The sequence below is a fragment of the Lycium barbarum genome, chromosome 3 (genome assembly GCF_019175385.1).
Source record: "Lycium barbarum isolate Lr01 chromosome 3, ASM1917538v2, whole genome shotgun sequence".
Lineage (NCBI taxonomy): Eukaryota > Viridiplantae > Streptophyta > Magnoliopsida > Solanales > Solanaceae > Lycium > Lycium barbarum.
The window spans coordinates 42,491,616-42,514,114 of record NC_083339.1 but is presented as its reverse complement, the minus strand read 5'-3'; positions in this window follow the sequence as shown (position 1 = coordinate 42,514,114).

Sequence of the window (22,499 nt, the reverse complement as noted above, 5' to 3'; positions counted from 1 at the left end):
GAGTCAAGTACGAACAGGATCACCTAAACAAGTGAGTCAACTAAGCAAGCTATAAGCAATATCGGTATAAAGAGGGTACAAGACACAAATGACAAGTTATATGGACACTGCAATCAAGTAACAAACAGGAAACGGGGTAGGAATAAGATAAAATTGCCAACAACACTAATCCTTTCCCAGATCCATTATTTTATTGCAGCCCTTAAACCAAAAAAAAAAGGGAGTCTCTGAAAGTCAAGAACACAGGTCCTTCTCCTATAGTCTTGAAAATCAAATGACCATAATAAGAAATCAAGGTTCATTTCAGAAGTTCTTAGCATTAACAGGTTCCGTACTTTTCAAACACCTTTCAAATCCAACTTACAAGTTATATTTGGAAAATTTGAAAGGTCATCTTCTGAAAAAGACAGTGGCCATAGGTTTCAAGATAGGCAAAACCAAGTAAGCAGAGGCCGTGGAGATCTTTATTTTAAACTAAGTAATTAACACAAAGAAACAAGGGTATATTTCATATTTTCTAAAAAGATCATTTTTTTAAAAGTTCAAGATCAGTCTTAGAGAGTGTTATAGGGTCCACATTCAACAGACACTATTATATACTTAAAACAACAAGAAACTACACGAGTACTTAAACATACCAAAGCACAAGCAACCCATGTTTGAAAACCATTTTCATCCAGTTTTATACCTAAGGTTTTTCAAGTCGTTTCAGAAGACACAAAGCATCTTTTGGACTAGATTTTGGCCCTTATCAACAAGTAAAGGGAAATAAAATCATTTCTTGTCTCAAAATAGTTTCAAACAAAAATGAAAGGATTTATTTTCAAAGATCATTTTTTTTTAAACTTTTTGACCCTTAAAACTCATTTCTTAAACTCTAAGCTATAATAAGCAAGTATCAATCTCTATTCTTTAAACTAGGATCAATAACTAAAATGATCAAACTCAAGAAACCAAAAGCTACTATAAGCCAAATGACTTCAGAGTCTTATGAAATAGAAACAACACAACAAGAATCATAGAAGAACCACCTTAATAACCTTCAATACAACACTAACTTTAGAGAAAAAAACAAATGACAAGTTCATATCTTAGAAAATCCAGTGTAACAGTAGACTATAAGCTAAAATGGACCCTTCCCTTCATTTTAACCATTTTCAAACACCAATATCAACTAATAACACCCCAAACTACATAATATCATCATTATAACATAGATAATCTATTCAACAATCAATAACACAGGAAAATACCAAACTTAATCCAAACTTCAATAAACATATTTAAACACATAAAGACAACTTTAAAATAGAGTAAATAAGGCGAAATAGGAGTATTACCTTTTTGAAGGGAAACCTAAAGACCAAAGAGGGATTCAAACTCCAACTTCAAGCAAACAAAACCCCTCTTTGTCTTCAAAAATCCCCTTTCTAATACTTTCCTTCTTATATATATATATATATATATATATATATATATATATATATATATATCTGTGTATATTGATTGAATATTTCTAGTATTTCTATAGTATTTTCCTTGACTGCTTATCTATATATGCTATATAATTTGTATAGCTCTTAGGTTTTTAGGCTTATGCTCTTGAATTTTGAAAAAAGGATCATCCGTTCTTCATCTTTTCTCTTTCCCCCCCCCCCCCCCCCCCCCCCAAAAAAAACCCATAGATTTATGTATCTACTCCTGAAATTCGAATTTTCAATAGATAAGACAACAAAAGTGAAAACTAATTGTACCCTAAAATCCATGAAAAATCTAATAAAAATCAGAAATACCAAGATAGTATGAATACAACAAATTTTTTACCACTCTAACGGTACAATTGTACCAAATAGTACAAAGGGGATAAAATCCCCAAATTTATACCTTAGCCGTGAAATATTTAGGAAGTTTCCCCTAGATTCTTTATTTTAATGCATATGGTGCAAAAGATGGCCAAGGGCTCAAGGCCCTGCCCATGGCAATCATAAACACATAAAGAATCCGAGTAACAAACCTAGTATGATTCAATTTAGGCATGAAAAAAAGAAACTCGAATGAAAATAAACTTGGAAATCATGAGTAATCATGATTAGGAGTAAAACCCCTCAAGAAATTGGCCAAGAAAAACCCCAAATCGCCACGAATTAGACACAGTTAAGGAAACCCTAAAAATCACAAATCGCCTCATGAAGGAGACGAGGGAGTCGGGTGTAGTGAAAATGAGAATATGGGCACATCCCTTTTTTTTAAAAACATTAACCCCCCCCCCCCCCCCCCCCCCATTTTAAAGCAATAAATGAGAACTCCCTCCCTAATTTAAATCAATTAGAAACTATATATTATAAATACGCGTATTACTAAGTAAAATAATTATTTAGGCCAATTAAAATTTAAAACTCGCAAATTCAAAAAATTAGCTTTAAAACAAGCCTAATATAGACATAGTTCCGGGCATTATTTTAAATGTCAAACATGCGATCTAAATGAGCCGTAATTAATATGTTGTTTAAATTAACAGTTTCCCAGGCTACACAGAGCGGGATGAAAATAAATACTTCTATTTCTTATAATTGTCAGTTTTTTCAGGAAATAATAATTAAACGTCATTTTTGCAATTTTCTCGAGATTTTTAAAATTTAAAAATTGAAAGGAAATATCCTTACTCTGTCTTTGACTCGGGAAATTTGAAAATTAAAATACGCATCGTATGAGGTGAAAATTAGGTGTCAACAATTGTTTTCCACCAGAGAGTAGGGGGACTATCTATATACATAGCAAAATACAGCTCAACACATGGCAGGATGGTAATAGAACACCTGGCAGTAGAACACATTGCAAGTTGTCTCATTTCATTCGAGTGCGGGGCCCTGGAGACATCAGGAGTAAATCCACAAAGGAAATTGTACTGGGTGATTAATAGAAGAATAACTTTGTATGACCGGTCCAGATACGGGTCAAGCATTGCAATTCAAGATTAAAGCAACATTTGTTATCCATTATTACTCATTATTGGAATTTAATTACAGCTTAAGAGGTGACGTATTTGTACTATAAAAGAAGCCTAACAACCCTTGAAAATGCATAAAATAATAATTACTTATACTCATTTTCTCAAACTTAGTCTTTACAATTAGCTTTTTTTTTTTTTTTTTTTGCACTGGAATAATTCTCATTTCCGAAGAGCCAAAGCATATATTTGTTCCACCGGAGGAAGCCCATCAAAGGATTTGCCCCAAGGATCAACAGAGCCCAGACCTAACTATTCTATTATTGCTTCTTTGTCATTTCATATATCTCTTATTAGATTGATCTTAATAATTATAATTGGCTTTATTTCATTATTTATAACAAATCAAGTCATGTATCCTTTAAACCAAAAACAAATTTAACCGTTCTCTTTTTTTTTTAGGGTAAACAGCCACATCACCTTACTCATTCCTGGCTCTATAATAGATATAGATATAAATTCTAGGAAAGTCGTCAAAACTAATTTTTCTAATCATAAAATTACTTAGCTTTCACTAATTAATTTAAAAATTATCTGAAAAACTCTCATCCAAATGAACTAACCCTGACAAGACCTTTTAACTTTTTAATGAACAAACCGTTTTAAGAAAAAAAAAAATCACATTTTCTAACTAAAAATTCACCCTTTAGTCCTTTACGTAAGGGGGACACATAGAACTTGAGCAAAAAATAGAAAAGCGAAAGTTTTGATAAGCAATACAATCCTTTCTTTGTCCCTATTTATATAGCATGTTTTCAGTTTGGAAATTCATTCAAATCATTAACACAATTTTATTTTTTATACTCGCTAACTTTAAATTTTTAAATTCACTTAATTATACAACTTTGATATTTTTTTACTTCCTTAAATTAAGATATATAGAAAGTAAAACATGTATTGTAGGAAGAACAGGTACATGCTAATATCCAAATGTAAAATTGTTTCACTATTTGCTCTTTGGACACGAGTATTGTAATGAGCAAGAGCAATTTTAAGGCTAGTAAGATTAAAGCCTCGTTTGTTAACTCATAATGGAGATCTAAATCTGAATGACTCAAACCTACCTAATCTATGAGGTGTTACAAAAAGAAGAAAAAGAAGAAGGTTTCCTTCTCAAGGAAATCTTAGAAAAGAAAGAGATCCTCAAAAACTACAGAGGAAACTAATTCCTCTGTCGAGAAAACTAGTACAAAAAGAAGAAATAAAATAGGAAGCAAGGTAAAAAAGGTGAACAAAGTGTTGAAAGAAAGGATGTTTGATCCTACTATTCTTGAGCAGCCAGAGATGAAGCCGCTGAAACCCAAAAGAGAATTTCTAAAATGGTCACAACTATTCACTGACTCCTTTCCATCAATCCATGAGAAAGAGGTCTGCCAATTCTACCAAACATAGTAAATTAACAGAAGGAAAGACAGTGGTGAACCCTATAAAAGGAAAAGAAATTACCTTCACCGTTAAGGATTTGAGTGACATTCTAGGGGCACCTTCTGCTGGATATGATGAGTATATCAAGAGGGAATGGGTTGAGTTGGACTTGAGAGGGGTAGAGTGTACTTAATTGAAAAGTCCTCACAAGGGAAAGAGGTTGCAGAACCAACGAAGGTATAGAAGGGTGAGATGAACCCGACTCATAAGGTTCCATTTGAGCTTGTGAACAAGCGTATCCTGCTTAGATTTGAGAAAAGAGTCGAGGCAAACTGTATAGACATGATTGTGATAGATGTTCTTGATCAGAACATGCTGATCAATTTACCCTCTATAATGGTCAATCACATGACTAGAGCAGCAAAAGGAACACATGTCTTGCCGTATGGATTATGGTTCACATGATTATTTACTCACTTTGAGGTTCGCCTGGGTAGGAAAGAAGGAATTGTTCGAGAAATCTACACTTGAAGAGTGTGACCTTCTCCCAAAGGGACCAAGCGACCTTCTCCCAAAGGGACCAAACTCAAGAGAAATAGCCTAATCACTCAACTAATCAAAGAACTTGAGGACGAAAATGAGGCAAGAGCTAAGTTCGAGGTTGAAGCCTTAGAGGAAGATAATGAGCGAGTTGAGGCTGAGATTCTAGCAAAACAAAAGGCTGCAGCCACAACAATTGATAAGATCCTAACCAATATCTTAGCCTTCCCTTCCTTCACCAAAGAACCTATTTCCTAGACCCTTATCCTTTCAAGTGTCTTCTTGTCACGACCCAAAATAAAGGTCGATTGGGCACCCATACACTCCCCCCTGGTGGGAAAACCCTTCCCTTACCCAATATACAATCTATCAATGCGGAAGAATAATATAAATACTAATAAGTCTCAAATATCATATAAAAGTAATAATTGCTGAAATCCATAAACTACCCAAGGATTCTAGTTTGAATAGTACAAAAGCTTCTAAGTATCCAACTTGAATAAAAGTTACAACCATAACCTGAATACAACTTCTGTTTAGAATGAGAATTTAACAGAGAAGTCTAGATGAACTCCGTGAGATCCTTGAAGACTAACTGAATCTTGCTCAAGTACCGGGAACAACTTCACACCCTCAAAAGGATGTAGAAAGAGTTGTATCAGTATAAACAACACGTACTGGTAGGCATCATAGGCCTAAAACAATTAGCTAACATATATAAAAGAAAGAAACTGAAAGATAGGAAGATAAGCAGTCCAAATGCAGTCACTAAGCACATCCACGTAAGTCTTTCAATAATGTGAACCACACTAGATCTCAGTAGTCTACAGTCATAGCCATGGCGGAACCTCTAGCCCTCGAATCTGTCAAGTGTCAAGGTAAGTGATTAGCAAGTACACAACATCTCAAATAAATCAACAACCAAGGAATCAAGGCTAAAACGCACCACGCAATACAACAGATACAACAACCAAAATCAGAGATGTGAATGGATGTAATATTAATACATGTATGATGCAATGCAATGCAATGCACTGGCCAACTGTCTCATATTGTACACACATTATTACACCTTTTAGCTTTATAGATTTAGATTCGGCGTACAGTAGTTGTCTTTTTTGGGACACCGGGACAGTTTCTGAGGATATATGAGGTTGGACATACTTAACTTATGCTTATAAGAGTTTAAGTTCATGTTTGGTAAGTTATGAAAGGATTAGAGAATAAGTGAATCGAAACGAAGATGTTCGTCAAAAGTTTTTTCTGGGAAATATAGAATATGGATCGTATAATTGAGATATGGACCGTATTTAAAGATTTTAAAAATTTTCAGAGAAGACAGTTTTTGAGGTGGTGTTATACGGCCCATTATACGGACCGTATAATTTTATACGGCCAGGAAGTTGACCGTATAATGTCATACAGCCACTATGTACGACCCATATTTTCCAAATCGGTGGATTTTGTTGATTTTATATCATACGACCCCTCTTCATTTTAAGTCATTTTAAACATAACCCCAAGTTCAAGAAAGCTCTAGAAACATCTCCTAACTTATTCAAAAACTTCTCCAAGCTTAAATCAAATATCAAAGTGAGGATCAATGTGCTTCGGGTTTCAAAGTACGGTTGAAACTTGTTTTTTCTCTTTGTAAAAGCTTTGGAGGATATTTCAAAGTGAAGTGATCTTAGAATTGGAATGTTCTTGAGGTTTTGAGGTAAGATTTCATTTTATTTCATGTTTATGAGTTCATGTGGTAAATATTTTAAGATCTGAGGAGAAGAAAATGGACGAAGAGTTCAAATAGGAAATTGATGATATTTTGAGTTGTAAGTTAACTTGAGCTATGATTTTTAGCATGTTTTGAGCATAATTTTGTTATGAGAAATAATAGTAATGTTGAGGATTTGTGGTATACAAGTGTATATGGGGTTGCTCAATGGTAGATTTAAATATAGAGAATATGAGGTTATAGGAGATCATATAGAGTTGTTGTGAAAATTGTTGGTTGTGGACTTCATGGTAATGAACAAGAAATAGGGGAAAGGCTGTCCATTTCACTTTGGAACCGAGTTATAATTAATATACATTATATACAAGCGTAATCTAACTCGTATATGTTTTATTGGTTATAGGAGTGGCGCTCTAGTGGTGATAAGCTTGTTGTCAGATTACTTGGACTACTTAAGGTATGTTAAGACCGTCTCTTTCCTTCTTTTTGGCATGATCCTTGTGAGCAAGAAGTACACGTAATGTTAATCGATAATGGTTCTACTCTTAGAGTTAGGGATGATCCTTTTGATTCCTGTTCCATAATATTATCTTTAGAAAGTCTTTATTTAGATCTAGTATGGTCTTTAGAGTTACTTGTACTCTTATCATGTTTTGCATTGCATTGCATTTATATATATATATATATATATATATATATATATATAGGGTATGGGGTTGGTGACAACGTTATATACACACTATCACCTGCTCAGCTGGTCATATGATGATAAAGATGATAATAATGATTATTCCTACAAAAGCCGATACGATATGATGGGATGCCCACAGAGGCTTGACAGGCGTTATATACGCATATATATAAGTTATGACCTCATGCATTCATATACAGTATTTATGCATATCATTGACTCTCAGAAGCAGTTCAGACGTACAGGTTGTACTCATTTACCCTATGTTTTCTTATGTCTCTCTTATGCTACTCCCATGCCTTACATAATCAGTACTTTATCCGTATTGACGTCCTTTCATTTGTGGACGCAGTGTTCATGCCCGCAGGTAGACAAGGTGACGATTTAGACCCTTAGGCTACATTCTTAGCACTTGTACAAGAGCACTCCACTTGTTCTGGAGCTATAGTCTTGCTTGGTATGATTTTTTTGTGTACATATAGGCATGGCGGGGTGTTGTCCCATTCTTATTATTTTATGTAATCCAGTAGAGGCCCGTAGACAGATATGCACGCATAGATGTCTTAGGATCTTCTTGGTCCATATTTTCTTGTTGTATTATTATATTGACAGCTTGGTCAGCTTTTATATTCGGGGGTTCAGCTTGCTGACGTGTATATATATATATATATATATATCTTTTAGGCTTGCATCCCTTCCAGATGATGATATTTAGTAGTTAGTATCATGGCCCACTCATGTATGCATGTTCTCTGGTGCCTGGTAGGCTAGAACCTAGTGCCCGTCATGGCCCTCCTGTTGGGTCATGACAAAATTGGTATCAAAGAAGTTTGACCTAGGGTTGTCTACCAGTAGTGTCTAGCAGAGTCTTGTTTATGATGTGCAGTGCACCATACTTATAAACAGGAGGCTGCAAGACGTTTAGGTTCCTTTATTTCTCATCTTAGATAGTGCGATAGAGCCATGTTATGAGTATTCTCTTTTCCTAACCATATGTTATGATTTCGGTCATGCCAGTGAAGAGCATAGCTTCAGCGGCCCAGAAGGGCAAGTCAGTGGTAGGTAGGAGAACTAGTCAGGTACCGCCTGTAGATGTCGAGAAGGGCGAATCCCAGAATGAGGTTCTATCTCAGACCTCTAATACTCCGCCCGCTCCAGAGGAGCATAGAAGAGCTCCAGTCCCAGCTCCAGCAGCACCCCCAGATCCTCCACCGTATGCCCCAGGTCAGGAGATGTGAGACGATATTCAGTTGTTGACCCAGTTGGTAGCCGCTCAGGCCCAGTGTTAGGGTACAGGTTATAGTTGTTACGTCGCGTATTTTATACATTGGGGACAATCCGGATTAACTATGATAAGTTAGGGCCAAGACCATTCCGGGACATGAAGTCGGGACTTTTGACCCTCGATTTTATTTTGAGACATAAGTTGTACATGAAATTGTGGGCATGGAACACTTAGGAAAAGTTGGGACCAAAAGTCATATACTTGGAAGTTGAAAATCATGCAAAAATAGGCCCTTTGGCCGTGTGGCTTTGAAATTGGTCCCACACATTTTGTGGCCAATTTTAAATGGTCCAACTCATGTGTGGGCCATGGACACTAGGAGAGTTCATCTAGGAGCTTAATAGATGATTTCTAAGTCATCTTCTATCATTCTACACTTAGAAAAAAAATCAAGAAGTTGAAGAGCAACAACAACAACCTCTTGGCCAAACCCAAGAAAAACCAAGTCCAATTTTACCCATCCCAAAAATATTTCTTTGGTGCAAATCCACTAATTGGAGGTCCCTAAGTAACGTGGAAGTGTTGTTGGAGCGATCAAATCATCCGTCTAGTAGATCGCAAACCCTAGCCTATTTGTGGAGTTGAAGAAGAAAGGTAAGATTTGATCTTGTTTTATGTGTTGTGAATGTTTTATGCATGTTGTAGTATGTTAATATGGATGAAATTTATGAAATATAGTAAGTTGGAGGTGAGTCGTGTATGGTCGTGTAGATGTGTGTGTTGTGATTGGGTTGATGAATTGATTCTATGTGGCATATTTAGTTATGTAGTGTGGAGAAAAGAATAAGAATCATCAATATATGTATATGTGTAGTGTGGCCGAATGTAGGTCATATTGCATGACAAGAATGGCTTATGGTTGTGTTCTCGGGTTTGGGACTGTTTTCGGGAAAATTGGAGCAATTGTTGGATTGTTGGAAATATTGTGTAAATTGTTTAAAATGTCCTTGAATATTGTTGGTATGGGTTCGGGTTGGTATTTGAATGTATGAGCGGTGATGTGACTTGAATGTAAGCCGTCGAATTGAATATTGTGAATGTTGTTGAATGATGTAAAAGAGAGTTATTAATGTTATATTGCCTTTCAGATTGGTCATTGGGGTTGCTAGGTTGGTTATTGTTGTTGTTGTTGTTGATTTGGCCGAGTTAAATTCTCGGGGTTGGCCTATTTACAGGGGAAATGCTGCCCAAATTTCTGTAGAATTGAGTGTTAGTTTGGAATAAATTGCCTAACTGCCTATGGCTAATGTTTGATATTCGTTGACGTATTTGTAGACCGTGAGGAGCCCGAGGCGTAGGTTGGGATTAGCTTGAGTTGGGATAGCTTGGAGTGTGTACGAGGTATGTAAAGCTCAAACCTTCCTTCTTTTAGCATGCCTTAGTTATAAATAGGCTATGTCACGAGCCTCGAGGAAATTCTAAATTCGCAATCCGAGCACGTTATGACTCTTATATATATATATATATTTCTTGGCAATCGTATGTTTGATGTGATGAAATACGAACCCTTATGTCTTCGAAATAAGTGATTTCCAAATGTTGCACAAAAAGTTTTGTTTTAAAGAATTCCGTAACTATAGACGTCGTATCTTTCACAGAAAGGCTCGGATTGCTCCGATATTTTCGTAGGAGTTTGCATGGCGCATGATGAGTATGTTTTTCATAGGCGGGCCCGGCTCGGGTCGATACCCGTCCGTGGGTCCCGCGACTTCCCTTTATGTAATTCAGAGGACTCTTGAAAGAATTTGGTATGACTATTATTTCGATTCTCAAGTATGGTCATTTTACTTATAATTGAGTCCATGATAATGATTTTATGCATATGGTTACTCACGACTCTGCTCGTGCGTTTTGTTATATCTTTCGCCGAGTCCCGGGCCGGTTCTGTTGTCGTGCGCACTTTGATATACTCCGGTGTTATGCTGTGTTTATGGTTCACCGAGCCACTCGCTAGAGGGTCGGGTTCCACTTATATTTGGCGTTATGCTGTGTATGGCGTTATGCTATGTTATGATGTGTGACGGGGATACGGAGATTTGAAACCTTCTGGTGTTATGCTGTGTTATGGCGCCATCGACGGGCGGGCGACCATATTTTCTGTGCCCTATGCATGACTCATATTTTGAAAGTAAACATTTTGATATTTTGGGCTTGCACTTATTTTCTGTACTTCTATTTCATTTATGCCTCAGATTTGTTTTCTGTATCTTCTGCTTTGCATACTCAGTACATATTTCGTACTGACCCCCTTTCTTCGGGGGGCTGCGTTTCATGCCCGCAAGTACAGTCGCACAGTTTGGTGATCCACTAGTTTAGGACACCCTCTTTTGCTGTTTGGAGTGCTCCTCTTATTCCGGAGCCTACATTTTGGGATATATATTCGTTCGTTGCATATGTATATATTTGTTCAGGGGTACGGCGGGGCCCTGTCCCGCCATATGATTCGATTGGTCTGTTTAGAGGTCTGTAGACGTATGTGTGGGTTTGTGCCTACTTCTGTACAAGTGTGTTTGTACGATCCCACTCGCCATGGCAGCCTTGTCGGCGAGCATTTGTATATGTGTTGGGCCGTTGCGCCATTTGATTGCCTTGTCGGCTTCTAATATATATATATATATATGGTTGTGTTGAAATGTGTCTGAGACAGTTTGATATAATTTGAGGCAGCGTGTGATATTTGTGCCCGTATACGCTATCTGTATGTGATTCGGATTGGATGAGTGTGTTCGGGTGCCCAGTTCGGGCACTAGTCACGGCCTACGGGGTTGGGTCGTGACAATAGTGACAGGGTTGTTAGTGCCAGCGTTCAAGATTTTATTAATTTAGACCCTTCAAAATTCTTTCGCTCGAAACCAAATGAGGACCCGCAGAATTTTATAGATGGGATGCTGAGGACATTGCGGGTGATGTATGCTTCAAACACTGAGTTAGTATAGTTGACTTCCTATAGACTACGAAGTATTATTGTTCATTGGTATGAGACTTGGGTGTCTTTTAGAGGGATTAACGCACCACCTACCAGTATGGCAGGAGTTTACAGATGCCTTTCTTCGGCATCATTTGTCGCTAGATATTCGATAGGCCCAAGATGATAAGTTCCTGAACCTTAAATAGGGGGACATGAGTATTCGGGAGTACAATCTTCATTTTAGTTCATTGGCTAGGTATGCTCCAGCTGTTGTACTTGAGATGGGAGATGGTGTTTACCTAATTGATAACTGCATGACGGCCTCACTTCATACAGGTATGGATATTTCCAGCATCCAGGCGCACGCTCAGAATCTTAAGGAGCGTAAACAACAGCGGAGGGCTGAGCGTGAGCATGATAGGGGTCTGCATAAGAGAGCCAGATCTTTAGGATTTGCTAGTGAGTTCATAGTTGGTCAGAGGCAGCAGTTCTCTAGGCATCCATCCCATTCAATGGCTAGGGCGCCTTCACAGTTCCCAAGACCCAGGTTTGATAGACCCACTCAGTTTGAGCCAGCCCAGGGTTCCAGTTACCAGTTTAGGGATAGCTCTAGTTAGATAAGCCAATCTTTACCGCGATGTACCCGGTGGGATAAGTTACATTCTGGGCAGCGCCGCTTTGGTTCAGATGTTTTTTATACTTATGGTCGGCCAGGCCACATTATGTGGGATTGTCCATTGAGAGTTGGAGGAGGCGTAGTTCAGCCGACAAGGTCTGTAGCTGGTTCTTCGTCATCTGTACACCCTCATGGGCAGGCTTCTCTGACACCAGCCAATAGTGGTAGAGGTAGAGAGCTGGAGCATCTACTTCGAGCGGTCCTTAGAACCGCATTTGTACATGGGCTAGTCGACAGGATCTTGATTCTTCACCGCATATTATTACAGGTATATTATCGATTTCTTCCTCTGATGTGTATGCATTGATTGATCTTGGTTCTACATTGTCATATGTTACTGCATTTATTACTTGTCAGTTTGGGGTGAAACCCAAGACTATTAAACCTTTTGAGGTGTCTACACCTAATGGTAATCTAGTGATAGGTAGACGAGAGTATAGAGATTGTGTAGTTGTAGTCTGTGATCGTCATACTATGGCAAATTTGATTGAATTAGATATGGTAGACTTTGATGGTATTGATTAGTTGGGTTCTTGTTTTGCTAATGTTGATTGTAGAACTAAGATAGTTTGATTTCAATTCCCTGGAGAGCCAGTTCTAGAGTGGAAGGGTAATACAACATCACCGAGAGATAGGTTTATTTCAAATCTCAAGGCATGGAATATGATTGCCAAGGGTTGTATTTATCATTTAGTCCAGGTTCAGGATACAGAAGCAAAGCCACCGACTCTTCAGACTGTTTCAGTGGTTAATGAGTTTCCAGACGTATTCTCGAACGAGCTTCTAAGTTTTCCACCGGAGAGAGAGATTGACTTTACTATTGACGTATTACCAGATACTCAGCCAATATCTATTCCTCCTTATAGGATGACACCTACTGAGTTGAGGGAATTAAATTACTAGTTGAAGGACTTACTTGAGAAAGGTTTTATCAGGCCAGTACGTCACCGTGGGGAGCACTAGTGTTATTTGTGAGAAAGAAAGACGATTCCTTGCGAATGTGTATTAATTATATGCATTTGAATAAGGTGACAATAAAGAACAAGTATCCAATCCTAAGGATTGATGATTTATTTGATTAATTGTAGGGTGCTAAATAGTTCTCAAAGATAGATTTGAGATCAGGATATCACTAGGTGAGAGTTACAGAGAAAGACATTCCGAAGATAGCTTTCAGAACCAAATACGGTCACTTCGAATTCTGTCTAATGTCATTTGGTTTGACTAATGCACCGGCTGTATTTATAGATTTGATGAACAACGTCTTCATCCCCTTCCTAGATCTGTTCGTGATCGTGTTTATTGATGATATTCTGGTATACTCTCGATCAGAGGCAGATCATGTAGATCATTTATGTGCTGTCCTTAAAGTTTGTCAGACTCGGAAGCTGTATGCAACGTTTTCTAAGTGTGAGTTTTAGTTGAACTCTGTGACTTTTTTGGGACATATTATTTCAACTAATAGCATCAGGGTGGATACACAAAAGATTGAAACTGTGAAGAATCGACCTAGACCGACAACACCGACAGAGGTTCGTAGTTTTCTGGGCTTGACAGGTTATTATAGAAGATTTGTAGAGGGCTTATCTTCCCTTTATGCACCATTGATGAAGTTGCCTCAGAAATCAATTAAGTTCTAGTGGAATGATGCTTGTGAGTCCAGTTTTCAGGAATTGAAGAACAGATTAATTTCAGCACTAGTTCTGACGCTTCCAGAAGGATCGAAATGTTATGTTATATATTTTTAAGCATTGGTCTAGGTTGTGTGTTGATGCAGCATGGTAAAGTTATTGCTTAAACTTTGAGGCAGATAAGGAAGCACGAGAAGAATTATCCAACACATGATCTAGAGTTAGCCGCGGTGATTCATGCATTGAAGATGTGGAGGCACTACTTGTATGGTGTTCATGTTGATATCTATATATATCATAAGAGCATTCAGTATATCTTCAAGCAGAAGAAGTTGAATTTATGTCAGAGGTGATGGTTGGAGGTATTGAAGGATTATGATGTCAGTATCTTGTATCATCCAGGGAAGGCGAACGTAGTAGCCGATACCCTTAGCCACCAATCCATGGGTAGCTTATCTCATGTTCAACTAAAGAAAAGGGAACTAGTTTGTGAGCTTCAGCAGTTAGCTAGCCTAAGAGTTCTATTATTGAACTCAAATGATACACTTACTATCTAGGATTCAATAGTCTCATCTTTTGTAGTTGAAGTTAAGGAGCGCCAGTATGAGGATCCTATGTTAGTTCATTAGAGAGACACAGCCCCTCAAACGAAGAGGTCACCATCTGAGATTTCTGTAGATAGAGTTATCATATATCGAGGCAGACTATGTGTTCCAAATGTTGCAGGGTTACGTCGCTAGATTATGGGGGAGGCTCACTATTCCCGTTATTCTATTCATCTAGGGACAATGAAAATGTATCATGATATCAGGGAAGGTTATTGGTGGGATGAAATGAAGAAAGACATAGCTAAGTTTGTAGCTCAGTGTCCTAACTGTTAACAGGTGAAGGTTAAGCATCAGAAGCCCGGTGGATTATTGCAGGCTATTAATATTCCGACTTGGAAGTGGGAAACAATTAATATTGATTTCATTATAGACTTGCCCAGTTCTCAATGCAAGTTTGATTCTATATAGGTGATAGTTGATAGACTTACCAAATCAGCCCATTTTCTGCTTGTCAGGACTACTTACTTAGCTGAGGATTATGCGAAGCTTTATATCAAGGAGATTATACGACTCCATGGTGTTCCGGTATCTATCATATTCGACAAGGGTGCATAGTTTATAGCTAACTTCTGAAGGTCCTTTCAGAAGGGTTTGGGGACTCAGGTGAGTCTTAGTACTGCATTTCATCCCCAGACAGACGGATAGGCTGAGCGTACAATTCAGACCCTCGAGGATATGCTACGAGCATGTGTGATAGAATTTAGAGGTATCTGCGATTATCATTTGCCACTCATCGAATTTTTGATTAATAATAGCTATCATTCTAGCATACAGATCGCCCCATATGAAGCTTTATATGGACGGAAATGTAGGTCTCCTATCAGATGGTTCAAAGTAGGGGAAACTATATTCGTAGGGCCAAATTTTATTTAGCAAGCAGTGGAGAAGGTTAATGTCACGACCCAACTAGTGGGCCTTGAAGGGTACTCGAAGTTGGCTACCGAGCACCACGCATCCCGCTATCTATCATACTCATCCTGGACATAGATCAATTTCAACATAGAACTTGTCATAAACCAATTACCAAATCCCCCAAAATATGTATATAGGCAGAAGCCCACGAGGCTACAAAATGATGTACAAAATATACATTGAAAAATTCTCATAACATCTACAACCAACATATAAGTATCTACGAGCCTCTAACTAAACTGAACTCATAAGGACAGGACAGGACCCCGCCATGCCCTAAATATGTGCACAAAAGAATATACTAATAACTAGCACCTTCAGAGTAGTGGAGTGCTCCTGTGTAGCTACTGATAAGCTCCTATGAACCTATACCGTCTCCCTATCTACCTGTGGGCATGAACACAGCATCCATAAAAGAGCAAGGACGTCAGTATGAACAATGTACTGAGTATGTAAGGCATGTATGATAACATAATAAGGAAATATAGAAAGCATAAAAAGAAAGGATAACTGTAACTGCTTGCCTCTTGAGGCGGAATCATGCATGCTCACTTTAACCCTTAAAACATATCACACTTACATACATAAATTGTCTGAATCAATAACATCATTAGCCAGCGTTCGGGCCTCCCACGTCCGGGTAATCATCTCACGCTGCCCACTAGTGGTGTCTGCCCATGCCATATAGACACGATGTAATAAGCCGCCCGCCTTAGCAGTGCTGCCTGGCCATCTAGGCATGGTGTAATCATCATTATACACTTAACATGAAGTATGCACAAGAGCTCAAGTAAAAGCTGTAACTCTATCAGAGTGACGTAAGGTCGGTAACCTCCGATTATCTTATGGAATCATCATAATCATCATGTCTCACCTTAAAGCAACTAGAATTATGAGGTTAGATGATCAATAATGAATAACAAATCAAGGAAATCATACATTAAGATCATTAATCTCATAATAGTGTCCTTTCATAAGCTTAGAATCTCTATGAATAAAATCATCATTATCATAGCTCATCTCTTATCTTTATCTCATGAGAAGCTCTTAATAATCATGGACTCGTATTTCCCAGAATGTAAGAAAGTCATGGAAAGATAGAAGATATAGTGTGATGGAAGTCATGCCTTAGAAAGAATGGCTAGCCTTACATACCTTTACGTCTCTTCAACTTTATCGACTAAACGCTTTCCATCTAAGCTTACGATTATACATTCAAGAGAGTTTTCACTAAGATTAGACAACTGGAAACATACTTAAGTTTAAGCTAAAGAAACTAAGAGCTAATGAAATTTGGGCAGCATTTCCTTTGTTTCGATAACTTCCTCCATATAATAAACAATTCCCAAACATCATCATAACACCCACAATATCATAGTCAATAAACCTCTTCAAGTTAGGCATTATTCAATTCTCACAATTCCCCTTCAAGGGTATCCATAACCATAATTACAACACAATGTCATATTCATTCATATATAATGCTTCTTCAACATCCTTAGTATCATTCATAACAAGATTATGCTCATGGCATAGCAAGAACTATGATTCATGCCATGTTATCATTCAAGAATTTCACCTTTTCCATATTTGCACTTCATACTCAATTTTCTTCCATAATCCAAGTATTTCAACCATTCAATACTCTGAATAACATGAAATTAACAAAAAAACTCATCTTTGATTATGTAGGAATGGGCTTTGGATGAAAATACTTCACTTGGAGAAAACCCCAACTTCAATTCCAAAGGAATTTCTAGCTTCCCACAACCCTAGTTAGCATCCTTGCACTTGATTCCACTAATTTTTTATCTTTGATCTCCCTTGAATTTGTGCTAATAAGATGTATAGAGTGTTCTAGAGGTTTCAAGAGGTGTGGTGGAAATGATAAATGAAAATAAGAACATTTGGGGTCTTATATTTATAAAATGGACAAAGCTGCCTGCTATGAATTATACGGACACTTACACGGTCCGTATAATTTTATACGGTCCGTATAAGTCTTCTAGTGATGACCCCTCACTGTGACTATTACACGGACCATTATACGGACCGTATAAAGTTATATGGACCATATAAATGGTCGTATAACCCACCTTTTTCCAAAGTTGTTCTCGTTGATTCGTTTGATCTCCAATCCTTATGGAACCTTCTTATCACTTGTTTAACATTTCATTAAAAATCTAAAGAACCTTATAACTCATCCTCAAGATCTTACTAACTAACTATAGCTCAACGATTTCAAAATCTTTTCCCCAAACACGACTTATACCTCACTTATACGGGCTACAATAACAACAACAAGAAAACATGGCGACACACAACCCAAAAGCAATAAAAGAAGCATTTCATACCTGGGGATAATGGCGTCTCATCTTGAATCTCTTCCGAGGGTGGAAATAAATGTGGATATCTGGACTTCATATCTTCTTCTGTTTCCCAGGTCATTTCCTCTCTGTCATTTCCGCACTTATCTATTTAATATAGCAATAGGTACCTCTTCATAAGCCAACTTCTCAGTAATTTGGACATCACCTACTGGCACAATTCTGGAAGGATCTCCAACACACTTGCGGAGCATCGACACATGAAAAACTGGGTGAACTGACTCCGGTTCTGGAGGTAGATCTGGCTTATAATCTACTTGGCCCACCTTGCGTACAATATTATAAGGCCCGATATATCATGGACTAAGCTTGCCCTTCTTGCCGAATCTCATTACACCCTTCATCGGCGACACTTTTAGGAATACCCAATCATTAACTTGGAATTCCAAGTCTCGTCGATGATTGTCCGCATAAGTCTTCTGGCAACTCTGGGCTGTGAACAACTGGTCTCGAATAAGCTTGATCTTTCTACTGCTTTCTGGATCAATTCAGGACCTATTAATTGTATCGCTCCTACTTCAAACCATCCGATTGGCGATCTGCACTTCCTTCCATATAAAGATTCATACGGGCCATCTAGATACTGGAATGATAGCTGTTGTTTTATGAAAATTTGATAAGTCGCAAATGTTCATCCCAATTACCTCCAAAATCTAATACACATGCCCGTAACATATCTTTCAAGGTCTGGATAGTGCGTTCAACTTGTCTATCAGTCTGTGGATGAAATGCTGTGCTGAGTCGAACTTGAGTTCCCAAACCCTCTTGAAAAGACTTCCAGAATTTACCTGTACATTGTGCCCCTCTATCTATTATAATGTTTATTAGGACACCATGAAGTCGCACTATTTCCTTAAGATACAGTCTTACATAGTCTTCTGCTGAATATGTAGTTTTGACCGGAAGAAAATGGGCTGATGTTGTAAGTATGTCAATGATTACCCATATTGAATCATACTTTCGCCGAGAACAAGGAACACCTATAATAAAATCCATGTTGATCACCTCCCATTTCCAGGTTGGAATTTTCATGGCTTGCAACAATCCTCCTGGGTTTTGATGCTCAATTTTCACTTGTTAACAATTTGGGCATTGAGCTACAAACTCTACTATATATTCTGTCACGACCCATCCCCGTAGGCCGTGACTAGTGCTCGAACTGGGCTCCCATACGCGCTCATTTACCAAATTCAGCATACAGACGACTCGTATATAACTGAATATCAGACATGGCCCCACACTGGTCCCTACAACCATATATACAGCATAGAAGCCGGCAAGGCTATCATACTATACATAACGCACCAAAGCATACATACATGCGGCCGATAGGGTTTCCACGGCGGATGGGCCGCCCAAACGCAATTCACACAACGCGTCCAAACAAAACTGTACATTACCCACGTCTATGTCTACAGACCTCTAGTACGGAACAACAGAATCAGATGGCGGGACAGGGCCCCGCCGTACCCTGAATAAACATAAACATATACATCAGAAGAGTATGTACCCAAAACGTCGGCTCCGGAACAAAGGGAGCACTCCGAACAGCAAAAGTGAAATCCTACGCCGGTGGGTCACCAAAACGTGAATCTGTACCTGCGGGCATGAAACGCAGCCCCCGAAGAAAGGGGGTCAGTACGAAAGATGTACTGAGTATGCAAAGCATGAAGTACAGTAAACAAAGACATAACCGAAGTAAAATGTACAGAAGGTGAGCACAATAGCTAAAATACCAAAGTGTTGCATCTGACGTACAAATCATACATAAAAGGTTCCGGAACACAAATACGGCAATCAAAATTCCAAAATACTTTGCTTTCCTTTGAGGAACATTTCCGTCTGATACACACAGAAAATCAACACACAATTACCGCGGCCAAGAGTCCAGCGGTCACTATCACACATACCGCGACCAAGTGTCCAGCGGTTAGCATCCCAAACCCGACATACCGCGGTCAGGGGTCCAGCGGTCAACATCACATAGTGCGGCATACCGCGGTCAGGGGTCCAGCGGTCAATGTCGCACACACCGCGGTCAGGGGTCCAGCGGTCAATACCACACAGTGCGCACAATAATACAAGTGCCAACTTCATTACTTTCCAAACATAAGTCACACATGCCAGAATCATGCATCACACAAGAATCGTATATCAGGAAAAATACAGAAGGTAAGTAGCTTATCCAGAATATCAGAATACTTACTTTTATATCATACAAGAATAGCTCAAGTGAGACAAGCGAAGGAAGTTTCGGACCTTGTGGGCCCACCTTGGGTCAAGTCGAGGTGGCGGATATAAATTACAAACATTGGACTCTATGGAGTCATCCAAGAAAGTTTCAAAGCAATCTGAATACCCTTGTGGAAGTTATGGATGTTTAGACACTTTTCCAACAAAACATAAGAATTATAGTTCAATTACATTGAACGAATAGTATTCAAAATCAAACTCGGGTTTCGATGGACAGAATTGTTCCCCAGGCTCAAGTCTTGACCTAGTATACATAGGACATGCCAAAAGATGGAAAGAGTGAGCTTTACATACCTTTCGCCCTTCTTACGCTTGCCCAAACTCAAATCCCGTTTGCTCCAAAATCTACACTTGGTCACAATTACCAAATATGAATTTCAAGCTTTTAAGAATCCAAACTTAAGTACATATTTGTCTACCGAAAATTCGGCAGCATTTCCCGTATAAAACTCGACATCCCCGAGAGTTAACTCGGCCATAATATATCAATATTAACAACCCAACAATACCAACAATATCAACAATCATCACAAAACACATTATGACATAAATAGTCTTCTTTTCTACATAGTTCAACAACTTCCATTCCAACTTCACAATTTTAAACTAATATCAACATTTCCATGTTCATTAATTTACTTAAGACCATATAAATACGATTCGGGACCATTCACATATAATTCGAGAGCGCCCCATATTATTCCACAAAATATGCCATAATTCCATCAAAACCATAATTCACCTAAAACTTCCAATCTTCCACATAATCATTCACAACACATTTTCATCTTCCAATTTCATCAACAATCATCATAATTTGCATCTTTCAACTTCATTCTCATAGTTACATAGACTATAATAAAATCACACACTTTTCGACAACAACTTAGTAACAATTTTCTCATGCCAACTAAAACCATTAGCCTTCCATTTTCATCACAAGGCTACAACAACATGATTAACATACTAAATAATTTAATTTATGATCCTCTTCCACTTAATGTTCACGGCCAACACTCATACATCCATAACATACAAAATTTTCATACTTTTCATTCATTCCTACATACTATAACATATATAACCTTCCATAACATGATAAGAACATGAAATTCTTACCTTTTTCCCAAGATTTCCACTTGCCACTAAACTTGTTCCCTTGCCAAAATAATTATACCATGTTGGAGAGGGTTTTGAGCTTGATGGAAATACACGAAAATTAGGATTTTTAGATCAAAGATTGAGGGGCAAAATTTTTTCTCTTCTCTTCTTTTTCTCCTCTTGGCCGAAGGCCTTTCTCTTTCTCCTCTCTATCTTCTTTTGTTTTACTTTGTCTTGAACCTTCTATGGATAATCATCTATATATTTATCCTCTTAATTAATTTGTCGCATGGAATAATTCCATGGACTTGGGCCTTTGGCCATAGGGCCGGCCACCCCCTCCAATTGGGCCTTAATTTTCATTACTTATTTTGAGCCAAATGACATATAGATCGTATTTTGTAATTCCCGAAACTAATTTTCAAAATTCCAAATTTTGCCCTTGGCCTTCCTCCGTATTCCTGCACCAATATCTTTCATGAGCAACACACACATATTGGCTACAACCAAAATATGGCCTCATTTATTTCAAGCCAAAATTATTTCGAATTCTCCGAATTCGCAAAAATGCGGGATATAACATCCTCCCCCCCTTTAGAACATTCGTCCTCGAATGTTCAATTGACCTTAGGGGGTCTCGTGACACTTCGGGGAGGTTTCCTGCTTTCCTTCAAAATTCTTTTCCAACGTTACCACTGCTATCTCCCTGTCTTCCATTTACTTATTTTCCTTTGCTTTCCAAATGTCGTTGTATCAGAGTCCCCTAACTTTACTGTGGTGGGATCCATATCAGTTTATTTCATAGCATCTGTAGCACACCCTTTACTCGTCCTTGAATTTTGTTTAGCTAATGTCCTTCACATATCGCAACACTGACTGCTGGGCCCGACCTGTTAATCCATATGGTCATGATTCGGAAGTCATTCGTATACACACACTTACTACCATTTTGCTTACAATATATCCTCCAGTGCTATTCAAACTTATTCTGATTTCCAAACTATGTCTCACTTCCTTCTTCTTTTTCGCTAACTAAGTCTGGCTTAGGCTACCCGACCTATTCAAGGCTTTCTGACCTCTCAGTACATCTAATCTCCTTTAGATTATTCCAAATTTCCCATTTGCCTTTTGTATCTACATTTATGAAAATCTCGGGATACTTCCCAGGGGGTCACCCATCCCAAAATTACTCTGGCCCCAGCCCGCTTAACCTCAAAACTTTCATGCGTTTTGACGCATTAATGCCAATATAATTGCGTCGTCCGCCCCACACGACCTTTGTCACGCAATTTAGGGCAGATCGAAGTCTTAGTAAATTTTCGAAAAGTTTTCGTAGCGGGTCCCACCCCGGTCTAAACCATACAATTATCATATCGCTCCTCTGAATCCTCAATATCCTTTTC